The following is a 14,141-nucleotide window of genomic DNA, read 5'->3' as shown; positions in this document are numbered from 1 at the left end:
GTTTTACACAAGTCATTTTGGGGCCCTTTATAGCTTGCTGTTCGGTGTGAGCCAAGGCTCCGTATTGAAGGCCGTACTTTGACCTATAATTGTTTACTTTTTGTCGAGCCTGCGACTTTTGTCGCAAAAGCGAGACATAACGATCCTACATTCCGTCGTCGTCGTCGGCGGCGGGGGCGGCGTCCACAAATATTCACTCTGTGGTTAAAGTTTTTGAAATTTTAATAACTTTCTTAAACTATCCTGGATTTCTACCAAACTTGGACAGAAGCTTGTTTATGATCATAAGATAGTATCCAGAAGTAAATTTTGTAAAAAAAAATCCTGTTTATCCGTATTTTACTTATAAATGGACTTACTTTTTCTGCCTATTAACATTACATTCACTCTGTGGTTAAAGTTTTAAAAATTTTGATAACTTTCTTAAACTATCTTGGATTTGTACCAAACTTGGACAGAAGCTTGTTTATGATCAAAAGCTAGTATCTAGAAGGAAATTTTGTGAAAAATTATTTCCTGTTTTTCCGTATATTACTTATAAATGGATTTAGTTTTTCTTCCAGTTAACATTACATACAGTCTGCAGTTGAAGTTTTTAAAACATTTATTAGATTCATAAACCATCCTGGATTTTTACCAAACTTGGACAGAAGCTTCTTACAATCAAAAGATAGTATCTAGAGGAAATTTTTTAATAATTTTTCCCCATTTTTGTTGCGCCTGCGACCTGGGAACAGTATAGCAGCAAAAGTAGGCGGGACACTGGGTTCCGCGGAACCCTTACGACTTTTTACACATTGTGACTTGGATGGACTGCGACCAGGAGAGTTGTCTCATTGGCACTCATACCACATCTTCTTATTTATATTATAATTTATTTCACCAGACGCGCATTTCGTCCAAATAAGACTCACCATTCGCGTTTTAAAAAATAATCACAACAGTTGAAAGTCAAATATAATACAAAGTTGAAGAGCACTGAAAGTCATTAATTTCGAAAAATTGTGCCAAATATGGCTTAGGCAATCTATGACTGCGGTAAGAAAACCCTTAGCGTCCAATAGCAGTTAGGATAGTTTAATATTTGAATTTCGTGTTTGATTTAAGCGGGTAAAAGGGCCAAAGAAATGATTTGTATTATAAAACCTTATTCAAAGTGACCTATATTTTACACGTAAAAGGATTTGTTAAAGATACTAGGCGTTGTATACACCATGGCATAAGAAGATTGATCAATAAAGGTCATATATCTTTTGTAATACAGGTATATCTGTTGTCTTAAATATTATTATGATTATTAAAAACAAATTATTATGGCAAGTAGGGTATATGTAATGGAAAACTATGTTTAAAGAAATATTGTTATATTTTTTATATATAATCAGAGACATATAATACAATATATTATGTATATGTATTATATGTCTCTGATATAATGTAGTTGATCCTGTTTTCAGCTTCATGTACACAATGTACATCCGGACTTAATTGTGTCAATGCCTCCATGGCAACACCGTGTACAAATGGTGAAAGATTCTGTATAACATCTTCAGTACAATCAAAAATAGAAAGAAATGTGACAAGGAGGTATGCATTATTTTCAGTTTTCGTTAAAAAAAAAAGACTGAATAATTCTAAACCATCACAACCACTAAGAAGCAAGAAAAGATACGTGTTTAACAAGATGACCAGCGCTGTGTACTGTTAATGCAGAATTTTCTCTCTCGGTTTTTTTCATTTTTGCAAACATTGAGATGGAATGGGTACCCCAAAAACAAAAACTTTTATTTTAAATCTCGAAAGCATTATGTGCATGCAGCATTTACTTAAATCACAATAATAAATGCACGCACATTTTTTTGAATTTATAGTATTAGTATTCAAACTTGGGACAGGCAAAATAAAAGCGAAGGAAATGGAGAAAAAGGGTTACACAGTATCATTTCATGACACCATATCCGCATACGCGCGTGACAAATTCAAAAGCAAAGTTCTTGTATCACTGCTCTTCATATTAATGTCACAATGGGCCTATCAACACGGATCTTAAGCTCATATATTTTACCTCACTGCATGAAACTTTTCAAAATATCTTATTTTTAGTATGTATGGTGAAAATGTGACAGAACCATGTATGTCTTTACCTTTTCATTATTTTTTTTTAATTTCTAGATGTTCTGATGAGCCAGAGTGCAGACTTAACCATCTTGGTGTACCAGATTGCCTCCTTATTGACACTGGGTCTCAGGGGTTTTCGTATGACTGCCATTTTTGTTGTGTCGGATATAACTGTAACAAAGGGCCTCAAATTGTACCCCCAGCTAATACACATTATAATAGAACTATGTAATATTAACAGGATTTGTTTTGGCAAATTTGAAAAAGAAACTATGAGCGTCAGATAAAATGTGCACTGGATCTCATTACCTAACATTTTGCATATTTAATTTAGTAACCAACTGCGGAAAATTTATATATGTGTATAATAAACACTTGTAATTCTGTATTCACAAAATTAAGTTAGTGTGTTAATGGCAATGTGTGTCAATGAGACAAAAACTAACAACAAAAACATTAAAAAGACATTAAGAGGTATACAAGTCGTCTTGAACAAGACACCACTGTCTATACCATATGCCTAAATCTAAATCACCTAGAATATCGACAAGTTCATATCACAGAAACTACTATACCTAGATCTACGTTCAACAACAAACTCTCTGATGGAGAAAAAAACACCCTACAATATATCCAACTATCACCAACCAGGCTACAGACTTAAGACAGTCACAGAGTGAGGTGTGAGATGTTGGTCCTAGTTGTGACTTTGAAATTAAGAACACCAATATAAGAACTACTCCTTTTTGGTTTCATGGAGTACACATTGGGACTTTGTGTCATGTTTTAATATTACACCTAAAGATATATATACTCTGCATGATCTAACATACCAGAGTGTTATCATTTATCTATCTATGTAAAAGAGGGTTAGGGCATTGACATTCTGAAGCTATAATATTTAAACAAACATGACTCAAACATAACCACAATGAAAAAGTTTAACATAAGACCTTGAAAATAAGCAGATTGTTTTGTCTATTAATGGGATTAAGTCATGTTGAATTTGTCATGTATCTGTTCATTTAACTAACATCAATCACACAGTTCTTGAAATGGGTCATCGAAGAAGTTTTTTTCTTTTTCGTTAAAGGGGCACTAGCTACGAGATATATAAAAAATCTAATATATGATTTTTTTTGTTCAATCATTAATGAAAGTGAAATAGTGAAATAATTATTCGCTTTTAGCCGCCAGTATGGTTCAATTTTGTCAAAATTAAAGAACTTTAGTGAGCGCGCTCATATACCCCACGTCCCCACATTGTCATTGGAGAAATAAAATAAGTGTAAGAAAAAAAAATTGAATAATAATTTCCTGTCAATATGCACATCTACATAGTATGACCTTATTATCTACAAAGTTTCATGAAATTCTGTTGCGTGGTTTCAGAGGAGTTGCGATGACAAACTGTTGCAGTAGTACATTAAAGCAAATAAGTTCAAAGGGGCGCAACTTCTAGAAAAAAAATTGAATCGTAATTTCCTGTCAATATGCACATCTACATAGTATGTCCTTATTATCTACAAAGTTTCATGAAATTCTGTGGTGTGGTTTCAGAGGAGTTGTGATGACAAACTGTTGCAGTAGTACATTAAAGCAAATAAGTTCAAAGGGGCATAACTCCTAGAAAAAAAATTGAATCGTAATTTCCTGTCAATATGCACATCTACATAGTATATCCTTATTATCTAAAAAGGTTTCGTGAAATTCTGTTGTGTGGTTTGAGAGGAGTTGCGATGACAAGAAACAGGACTGACGGACGGACGGACGGACGGACAGACGGACGGACAGGTCAAAAACATTATACATACCGCAACTCTTTGTGTGGGGTATAATAAGCTAAGAAACATTGATGATGAATTATTCACTTGCAAGTGAATAATTCGACCTCATTGAATCCATATTCATGTGAACTTCAATTTAACCCCTTAGCTAGAGATGGATAACACGTGAATTGTATGTGTAAAGTTATTTAAAGGAAAAGAATGTCAACATTGAAAGTGAAACAAAGGTAAATCATTTGATTGACTGATCCGATCCACAAAAAATCATTCTTATACAGGTAAAAACGATGATAAACATATATTTTTAATCTATAATATGAAATTTAACAGACCTAGAAAAATCCAAAAACACGAGTTCGCTTAAGTTATTTATATCTTTATTTATGTTTACATTGCTTATATGGTCATCGGATGACTTTGGAGGTCAACTCGATAGTTAATTAGATGGCGTCTAGACAAAAATACACACGAAACGAAGCTACGTGTTATCATGCCCATGTCCTGTTAACTGTTTATTTTAGACTTTTAATAGTTTGGATAAATGTTTTACATTGTTATAAATCAAATATGAGAATTTGAGTCAAATCAGTGAACATGAATTTGACAGCTAGTGCCCCTTGAATATCACCAATAACAGCCAAAACTATCTAGACTATAAAGTCAACAAATAAATACATGAAAATGAGTGAACTGGTGAAAAAAATGGAACATTTAGAATCCTAACTGCTTAAGATGGAAGAGAGAAACATCACAAGGATTGAAATGTAAAATATCTTTTTCATTATTATTTCACTAAAAAATAAATGGTGAATGTGTCAATGGGACACAGATGATGCCCTGTATGATAACATCATAAAGGGACATAAGTAAAGAACAGTAAAAATTCGTTCTTCATCTGAGTTTTGTGGTAATAAGCATTGTGTATAAGTTTCATAACATTTGGTTGAGGCAAACTTAAATTAGAGAACAGAAATGAATAAAATGCTTCGCTGGGCGCAGCTTGATACGACCGCAGAGGTCGAACCCTGAACAGTTGGGGCAAGTATGGACACAACATTCAAGCTTGATACAACTCTAAATTTGGATTGTGATTAAATATTTGACACAGCATAGGTTTTTGACACAGAAAGAATGTGGTCTAAGAATTTGAATTTTTTTAATTTACCTATTATGGTCCAATGTCCAAAATCAAATACACGGTTAGATTTGGCATATCAAAGAACCCCATATATTCATTTTTTGTTGAAATCAAACAAAGTTTAATTTTGGACCCCAATTTGGACCAACTTGAAAACTGGGCCAAAAATCTAAAATCTAAATACATGTTTAGATTCAGCATATCAAAGAACCCCATATATTCAATTTTTGTTGAAATCAAACAAAGTTTAATTTTGGACCCCAACTGGGACAAACTTGAAAACTGGGCCCATAATCAAAAATCTAAACACATGTTTAGATTCAGCATATCAAAGAACCCCAAGAATTCAATTTTTGTTGAAATCAAACTAAGTTTAATTAAGGACCCTTTGGACCTTAATGTAGACCAATTTAAATAAAATGCTCCGCAGGGCGCAGCTTGATACGACCGCAGAGGTCGAACCCTGAACAGTTGGGGCAAGTATGGACACAACATTCAAGCTTGATACAGCTCTGAATTTGGATTGTGAATAAATATTTGACACAGCATAGGTTTCTGACACAGAATGAATGTGGTCTAAGAACTTAAAAATTTTAAATTGGACATTCACCTATTATGGTCCAATATCCAAAATCTAAATACATGGTTAGATTCAGCATATCAAAGAACCCCAAGAATTCAATTTTTGATGAAATCAAACAAAGTTTAATTTTGGACCCCGATTTGGACCAACTTGAAAACTGGGCCCATAATCAAAAATCTAAATACATGTTTAGATTCAGCATATCAAAGAACCCTAAAAATTCAATTTTTGTTAAAATCAAACTAAGTTTAATTTTGGACCCTTTGGACCTTAATGTAGACCAATTTGAAAACGGAACCAAAAATTAAGAATTTAAATACACGGTTAGATTCGGAATATCAAAGAACCCCAATAATTCAATTTTTGATGAAATCAAACAAAGTTAAATTTTGGACCCTTTTGACCTCAATGTGGACAAAGTTGATAACGGGGCCCAAAAATCAAAAATCTAAATACATGGTTAGATTCAGCATATCAAAGAACCCCATATATTCAATTTTTGTTGAAATCAAACAAAGTTTAATTTTGGACCCCGATTTGGACCAACTTGAAAACTGGGCCCATAATCAAAAATCTAAATACACGGTTAGATTCAGCATATCAAAGAACCCCAATAATTCAATTTTTGATGAAATCAAACAAAGTTTAATTTTGGACCCTTTGGACCTCAATGTGGACCAATTTAAAAACGGGGCCCAAAATCCAAAAACTTAATACACGGTTAGATTCAGCATATTAAAGAACCCCAAGAATTCAAGAATAAAACCCCATTGAAATTGATCAAGAAATAAGCAATTTATACGAAGTATCTTCTTTTGCACAATACTGTGCAATTGAATATTTCTTGCTATTGCGCAATACTGTGCAATTGAAGATTTCTTGCTATTGCGCAATACTGTGCAATTGAAGATTTCTTGCTATTGTGCAATACTGTGCAATTGAAAATTTCTTGCTATTGCACAATACTTATTAGATAATAATTTACACATCCTGTTTGGTGTGTATCTCCTACCATATCATTATTATTTGCTTTTAAATATTAATCAGAAATAACCAACTTAAAATGGAAAATTTTAAAAGAAAAAAAAAAGGAAAAAAAGAAGAAAAAAAAGAAAAAAAAAAAAAAAAATCCCCCCCCAAATTTTTTGAACCCCCTTATGATTCATCACCCCCAAACTCAATCCCAGCCTTCCCTTTGTGGTATGGTACCTTGCAGTACAATTTCAGAGAGATCCATACACTTGAACACAAGTTATTGTCTGGAAACTAGAAAAATGCTTATTTTTGGCCCCTTTTTGGCCCCCAATTCCTAAACGTTTCGGGCAATTACCCCCAAACTCAATTCCAGCTTTCCCTTTGTGATATGGAACCTTGTAGTACAATTTCAGAAATATCCAAACACTAACACACAAGTTATTGTCATGAAACTAAAAAAATGCTTGTTTTTGGCCCCTTTTTTGGCCCCTAATTCCTAAAATTTTGAGGCAATTACCCCCAAAATCAATTACAGCCTTTCCTTTGTGATATGGAACCTTGTGGTACAATGTCAGAGAGATCCATACACTTACACACAAGTTATTGTCTGGAAGTTACAAAAATGCTTATTTTTGGCCCCTTTTTGGCCCCTAATTCCTTAACTGTTGGTACCATAACCCCCAAAATCAATCCCAACCTTCCTTTCGTGGTATTGAACCTTATGGTAAAATTTCATGGAGATCCATTCACTTAAACTAAAGTTAGAGTGCGAAAACCAATGTGTCTTCGGACGACGCCGGACGACGACGACGACGACGACGACGACGCCGGACGACGACGACGCCAACGTCATACCAATATACGACCAAACATTTTTTAATTTTTGCGGTCGTATAAAAACAGGACCCAAAATTAAAAATCTAAATACACGGTTAGATTTGGCATATCAAAGAACCCCAATAATTCAATTTTTGATAAAATCAAACAAAGTTTAATTTTGGACCCTTTTGACCTCAATATGAACCAATTTGATAGTGGGGCCCACAAATAAAAAATCTAAATGCATGGTTAGATTCAGCATATCAAAGAACCCCATATATTCAATTTTTGTTGAAATCAAACAAAGTTTAATTTTGGACCCCAATTTGGACCAACTTGAAAACTGGGCCAAAAATCAAAAATCTAAATACATATTTAGATTCAGCATATCAAAGAACCCCATATATTCAATTTATGTTAAAATCAAACAAAGTTTAATTTTGGACCCTTTGGACCTTAATGTAGACCAATTTGAAAACTGGACCCAAAATTAAAAATCTAAATACACTGTTAGATTCGGCATAACAAATAAATACATGTGGTAATAAAATGCTTCGCTGGGGCGCAGCTTGATACGACCGCAGAGGTCGAACCCTGAACAGTTGGGGCAATTATGGACACAACATTCAAGCTTGATACAGCTCTGAATTTGGATTGTTATTAAATATTTGACACAGCATAGGTTTCTGACACAGAAAGAATGTGGTCTAAGAACTTGAATTTTTTTAATTTACCTATTATGGTCCAATGTCCAAAATCAAAATACATGGTTAGATTCAGCATATCAAAGAACCCCATATATTCAATTTTTGTTAAAATCAAACAAAGTTTAATTTTGGACCCCAACTTGGACAAACTGGAAAACTGGGCCCATAATCAAAAATCTAAACACATGTTTAGATTCAGCATATCAAAGTACCCCAAGAATTCAATTTTTGCTAAAATCAAACTAAGTTTAATTTTGGACCCTTTGGACCTTAATGTAGACCAATTTAAAAAACGGGACTTAAAATTAAAAATCTAATACACGGTTAGATTTGGAATATCAAAGAACCCCAATAATTCAATTTTTGATGAAATCAAACAAAGTTTAATTTTGGACCCTTTTGACCTCAATATGAACCAATTTGATAGCGGGGCCCACAAATAAAAAATCTAAATTCATGGTTAGATTCAGCATATCAAAGAACCCCATATATTCAATTTTTGTTGAAATAAAAAAAAGTTTAATTTTTGACCCCAACTTGGACCAACTTGAAAACTGGGCCCATAATCAAAAATCTAAACACATGTTTAGATTCAGCATATCAAAGAACCCCAAGAATTCAATTTTTGTTAAAATCAAACTAAGTTTAATTTTGGACCCTTTGGACCTCAATGAAGATCAATTTAAAAAACGGGACCCAAATTAAAAATCTGAAAACACGGTTAGATTTGGCATATCAAAGAACCCCAATAATTCAATTTTTGATGAAATCAAACAAAGTTTAATTTTGGACCCTTTTGACCTCAATATGAACCAATTTGATAGCGTGGCCCACAAATAAAAAATCTAAATACATGGTTAGATTCAGCATATCAAAGAACCTCATATATTCAATTTTTGTTGAAATCAAACAAAGTTTAATTTTGGACCCCAATTTGGACCAACTTGAAAACTGGGCCCATAATCAAAAATCTAAATACATGTTTAGATTCAGCATATCAAAGAACCTCATATATTCAATTTTTGTTGAAATCATACAAAGTTTAATTTTGGACCCCAATTTGGACCAACTTGAAAACTGGGCCCATAATCAAAAATCTAAATACATGTTTAGATTCAGCATATCAAAGAACCCCATATATTCAATTTTTGTTGAAATCAAACAAAGTTTAAATACTGGACCCTATCTTGGACCAACTTGAAAACGGCCCATAATCAAAAATCTAAACACATGTTTAGATTCAGCATATAAAAGAACCCAAAGAATTCAATTTTTGTTAAAATCAAACTAAGTTTAATTTTGGACCCTTTGGACCTTAATTTAGACCAATTTAAAAAAACAGGACCCAAAATTAAAAATCTAAATACACGGTTAGATTTGGAATATCAAAGAACCCCAATAATTCAATTTTAGATGAAATCAAACAAAGTTTAATTTTGGACCCTTTTGACCTCAATATGAACCAATTTGATAACGGGGTCCACAAATAAAAAATCTAAATACATGGTTAGATTCAGCATATCAAAGAACCCCATATATTCAATTTTTGTTGAAATCAAACAAAGTTTAATTTTGGACCCCAATTTGGACCAACTTGAAAACTGGGCCAAAAATCAAAAATCTAAATACATGTTTAGATTCAGCATATCAAAGAACCTCATATATTCAATTTTTGCTAAAATCAAACAAAGTTTAATTTTGGACCCTTTGGACCTTAATGTAGACCAATTTGAAAACTGGACCCAAAATTAAAAATCTAAATACACTGTTAGATTCGGCATAACAAATAAATAAATGTGATCAAAGATTTTACAAATCTAATGCGCCATACTGTGCAATTAAAGATTACTTCTTGAAATTTTTCAATATTTGAAATTTGAAAAAAAATAATATTTGAAGAATAATTCTTTTTAATTTATGAAATCTGAAATGAGAAAAAATTGATCCCCCCACAATTTCTTTTTACCCCCCCCCCCTTTTTTCCCCAAAAAAATTCTTTCCCTCAAGATATGGTCATAATCTCAATTCAAATTTCCAATGGAGTTGGCAACCATAATTACCCATTTAAATTTACCATAGTGCTAACTTAATCTATTTTATAATAGAATTAAAAATATAGTGTCAAATCTTTCATATGGATTTTTTTGTAAAAAAAAAAGATGCAACATTTGCAGATATTTTTACTGGTCTTCCTTTAGTTATGCATTTCTTTAAACATAATTTAAAAGCAGTGTAAGGGAAGTAACCAAAACGTTGTATTTGGATTACCTCCCTTACACTGTTTTAAATTATCTTTATTGTTCATTAACCATTACTTTATACATAATTTAAAAGCAGTGTAAGGGAGATAATTTCAATGATGTATTTGATTTATCTCCCTTACACTGCTTTAAATTATGTTTTGTACTAAAGTATTTGTCCATTAACCAGGACAACCTTGTTTTTCCCCCTTTTTTGCCCCTAATTCCTAAACGGTTTGAGCCATAACCCCCAAAAGCAAATCCTAACCATCCCTTTGTGGTATGGAAACTTGTAGTATAATTTCAGAGAGATCCATACACCGTTCCACAGTTATTGTCTGGAAACTAGAAAATGCTTATTTTTGGCCCCTTTTTGGCCCCTAATTCCTTAACTGTTGGTACCAAAACCCCCAAAATCAATCCCAACCTTCCTTTTGTGGTATTTAACCTTATGGTCAAATTTCAAAAAGATCCATTCACTTAAACTAAAGTTAGAGTGCGAAAACCAATGTGTATTCGGACGACGACGCCGGACGACAATGACGACGACGACGACGCCAACGTCATACCAATATACAACCACAAAATTTTTTTGCGGTCGTATAAAAAATTTAACAAATCTAATGCGCCATACTGTGCAATTAAAGATTACTTCTTGAAATTTTTCAATATTTGAAATTTGAAAAAAAAAATAATATTTGAAGAATAATTCTTTTTAATTTCTGAAATCTGAAATGAGAAAAAAAAGACCCCCCCAATTTCTTTTTACCCCCCCCCCCCCCCCCCTTTTTTCCCCAAAAAAATTCTTTCCCTCAAGATATGGTCATAATCTCAATTCAAATTTCCAATGGAGTTTGCAACCATAATTAACTATTTAAATTTACCATAGTGCTAACTTAATCTATTTTATAATAGAATTTAAAATAAAGTGTCAAATCTTTCATATGGATTTTTTTGTAAAAAAAAAAAGATGCAACCTTTGCAGATATTTTTACTGGTCTTCCTTTATAAATATGCATTTCTTTAAACATAATTTAAAAGCAGTGTAAGGGAAGTAACCAAAACGTTGTATTTGGATTACCTCCCTTACACTGTTTTAAATTATCTTAATTGTTCATTAACCATTACTTTATACATAATTTAAAAGCAGTGTAAGGGAGGTAATTTCAATGATGTATTTGATTTATCTCCCTTACACTGCTTTAAATTATGTTTTGTACTAAAGTATTTGTCCATTAACCAGGACAACCTTGTTTTTCCCCCTTTTTTGCCCCTTATTCCTAAACGGTTTGAGCCATAACCCCCCAAAGCAAATCCTAACCATCCCTTTGTGGTATGGAAACTTGTAGTATAATTTCAGAGAGATCCATACACCATTCCACTGTTATTGTCTGGAAACTAGAAAATGCTTATTTTTTGGCCCCTTTTTTGCCCCTAATTCCTTAACTGTTGGTACCATAACCCCAAAAAAAAATCCCAACCTTCCTTTTGTGGTATTGAACCTTAAGGTAAAATTTCATAGAGATCCATTCACTTTAACTAAAGTTAGGGTGCGAAAACCAATGTGTCTTCGGACAACACGAAGACGATACCCGACGACAACGACGCCAATGTCATACCAATATACGACCACAAAATTTTTTTTGCGGTCGTATAAAAATTCAGCAATTTTTCCATTTGAAAAGGGACATTACTCTATAACAGTAAAAGTGACGCCACCCAAATTTAAATTTGATCTGTGTTTTGTGGTAATAAGCATTGTGTATAAGTTTCATAACATTTGGTTAAGGCAAACTGAAGTAAGAGAATGGAAACAAATTTCAGCATTTTTTTCATTTGTAAAGGGGCATAACTCTAGAACGGTAAAAACAAGGACACCAAAAGTCAAACTTGATCTGTGTTTTGTGGTAATAAGCATTGTGTATAAGTTTCATAACATTTGGTTGAGGCAAACTTAAGTTTGAGAACGGAAACCAATTTCAGGACGTACAGACGGACAAGGGTAAAACTTAACACCCCCTCCACTACGATGGGGGTATAATTACCAGACTTTTTTTTCTTCATTGTATCACCACTTTCTTCTAATAAAATTCTTTTTTTCTTCATTGTATCACCACTTTCTTCTAATAAAATTCAGAGAAAAAAATGATTTTGATTGATATCTTCAAAGGAAAGTTTGGTATGTTTTTGACTTATTTATTCCAAGAAAGAAGCATTTTACTTAACAAGTATACATTATTGTTTAGGGGCCAGCTGAAGCCCTCACCCCGGTGTGAGATTTTCTCACTGCATTGAAGACCCATTGGTGGCCTTGCACTGTTTTTTGTGCTTTGGTAGGGTTGTTGTCCTTTTGACTCATTCCCATTTCCAATCTCTATTCTATTGCAAATGCACTCTTTCTACCATAACAAAATATTTAGTAACTAATTTGTATTAAAATTAGTGTTCATTCTTCATTATGAACTAGTACTGTTTTCAAATATATTTGTACAAATACCTTATATTGTTAAATAGCAATAAAATAGGTAAAAAGCAATAAATTGTATTGTAGATAATGTTCAGGTTAGCCTTATGCAATTTTGTTTAATGTTAAGCAAATAACTGATGATGGTATCTAAAATTAAACTTAATTAACTAATATCAGATGATTATGACACTGATATACCCTGCTTGCATTTTCTGATACCTATTTTTGTTTGTCTTCTTTGAAAAAAATATTAATAATTAATCCTTCATTGTTCATCTTTGACACATATTACAGAATAATTTATGAAATGTAGATCAGAGGTAATCAAATTTATACTTTGGAGGTCAATAATTGTGTTTTGAGATGTGTAATAAAGTGTCTATTTAATTATGTATCAAAAGATATATTTAACTTTGGTCAATTAAGATTGGCATGCAAGTGGAGGTAATTTCAATCATACTCACACCTTTGAGTTCAATTGTTTGTAATTCATGGCAGTATTCAACCATACTAGTGTTGTATCAGTACTCTTTGGTACTTGCCAACCATACTAGTATTGTATCAGTACTCTTTGGTACTTGCCAACCATACTAGTATTGTTTCAGTACTCTTTGGTACTTGCCAACCATACTAGTATTGTTTCAGTACTCTTTGGTACTTGCCAACCATACTAGTATTGTATCAGTAGTATTCAGTACTCTTTGGTACTTGCCAACCATACTAGTATTGTATCAGTAGTATTCAGTACTCTTTGGTACTTGCCAACCATACTAGTATTGTATCAGTACTCTTTGGTACTTGCCAACCATACTAGTATTGTATCAGTAGTATTCAGTACTCTTTGGTACTTGCCAACCATACTTGTATTGTTTCAGTACTCTTTGGTACTTGCCAACCATACTAGTATTGTATCAGTACTCTTTGGTACTTGCCAACCATACTAGTATTGTATCAGTACTCTTTGGTACTTGCCAACCATACTAGTATTGTATCAGTACTCTTTGGTACTTGCCAACCATACTAGTATTGTTTCAGTACTCTTTGGTACTTGCCAACCATACTAGTATTGTATCAGTACTCTTTCGTACTTGCCTTAGGAAAGAATTTGAATAATAGTATTTGAAAAAGTGTGGGAATCTACTTTGATATCAATACACATCTTGTACCAAATTTTATGCGATTACTTACACAAGCATGACATTCTGATATAATACTATCATAATTCTTATCATCTGCTTAAATTTGATTTCCTTTTCACGTTGATACATAAATAGTAATATTTTGTAAATTTTTATTTACAAAGGAAC

At 32.8% G+C, this 14,141-nt stretch overlaps 1 protein-coding gene and 1 long non-coding RNA gene across 2 annotated transcripts in view; one reads left to right on the top strand and one right to left on the bottom strand.

Annotated features, from left to right (window-relative positions):
* The window catches only part of LOC127715277 (sodium- and chloride-dependent glycine transporter 1-like), a 39,362-nt gene extending 36,856 nt beyond the window's left edge, over nucleotides 1-2,506 (top strand). The window contains exons 23-24 of the mRNA XM_052221315.1: nucleotides 1,458-1,587; nucleotides 2,173-2,506. The gene's annotated coding sequence lies outside the window, so the exon portion shown is untranslated. The remainder of the gene's footprint in view (nucleotides 1-1,457; nucleotides 1,588-2,172) is intronic.
* A 5,891-nt stretch (nucleotides 2,507-8,397) lies between these two features.
* Nucleotides 8,398-10,083, bottom strand: LOC127715303 (uncharacterized). Its single transcript, XR_007988278.1, has 2 exons — nucleotides 9,658-10,083; nucleotides 8,398-9,007 (listed from the first exon to the last, which is right to left on the bottom strand). It is a non-coding gene; the product is annotated as an uncharacterized LOC127715303 (long non-coding RNA).
* Nucleotides 10,084-14,141: the final 4,058 nt, after the last annotated feature.

Source organism: Mytilus californianus, unplaced genomic scaffold, assembly GCF_021869535.1.
Source record: "Mytilus californianus isolate M0D057914Y unplaced genomic scaffold, xbMytCali1.0.p SCAF_9, whole genome shotgun sequence".
NCBI lineage: Eukaryota > Metazoa > Mollusca > Bivalvia > Mytilida > Mytilidae > Mytilus > Mytilus californianus.
Note: the sequence above shows the minus strand (reverse complement) of the source record. Positions and strands in the feature narration are given on the sequence as shown.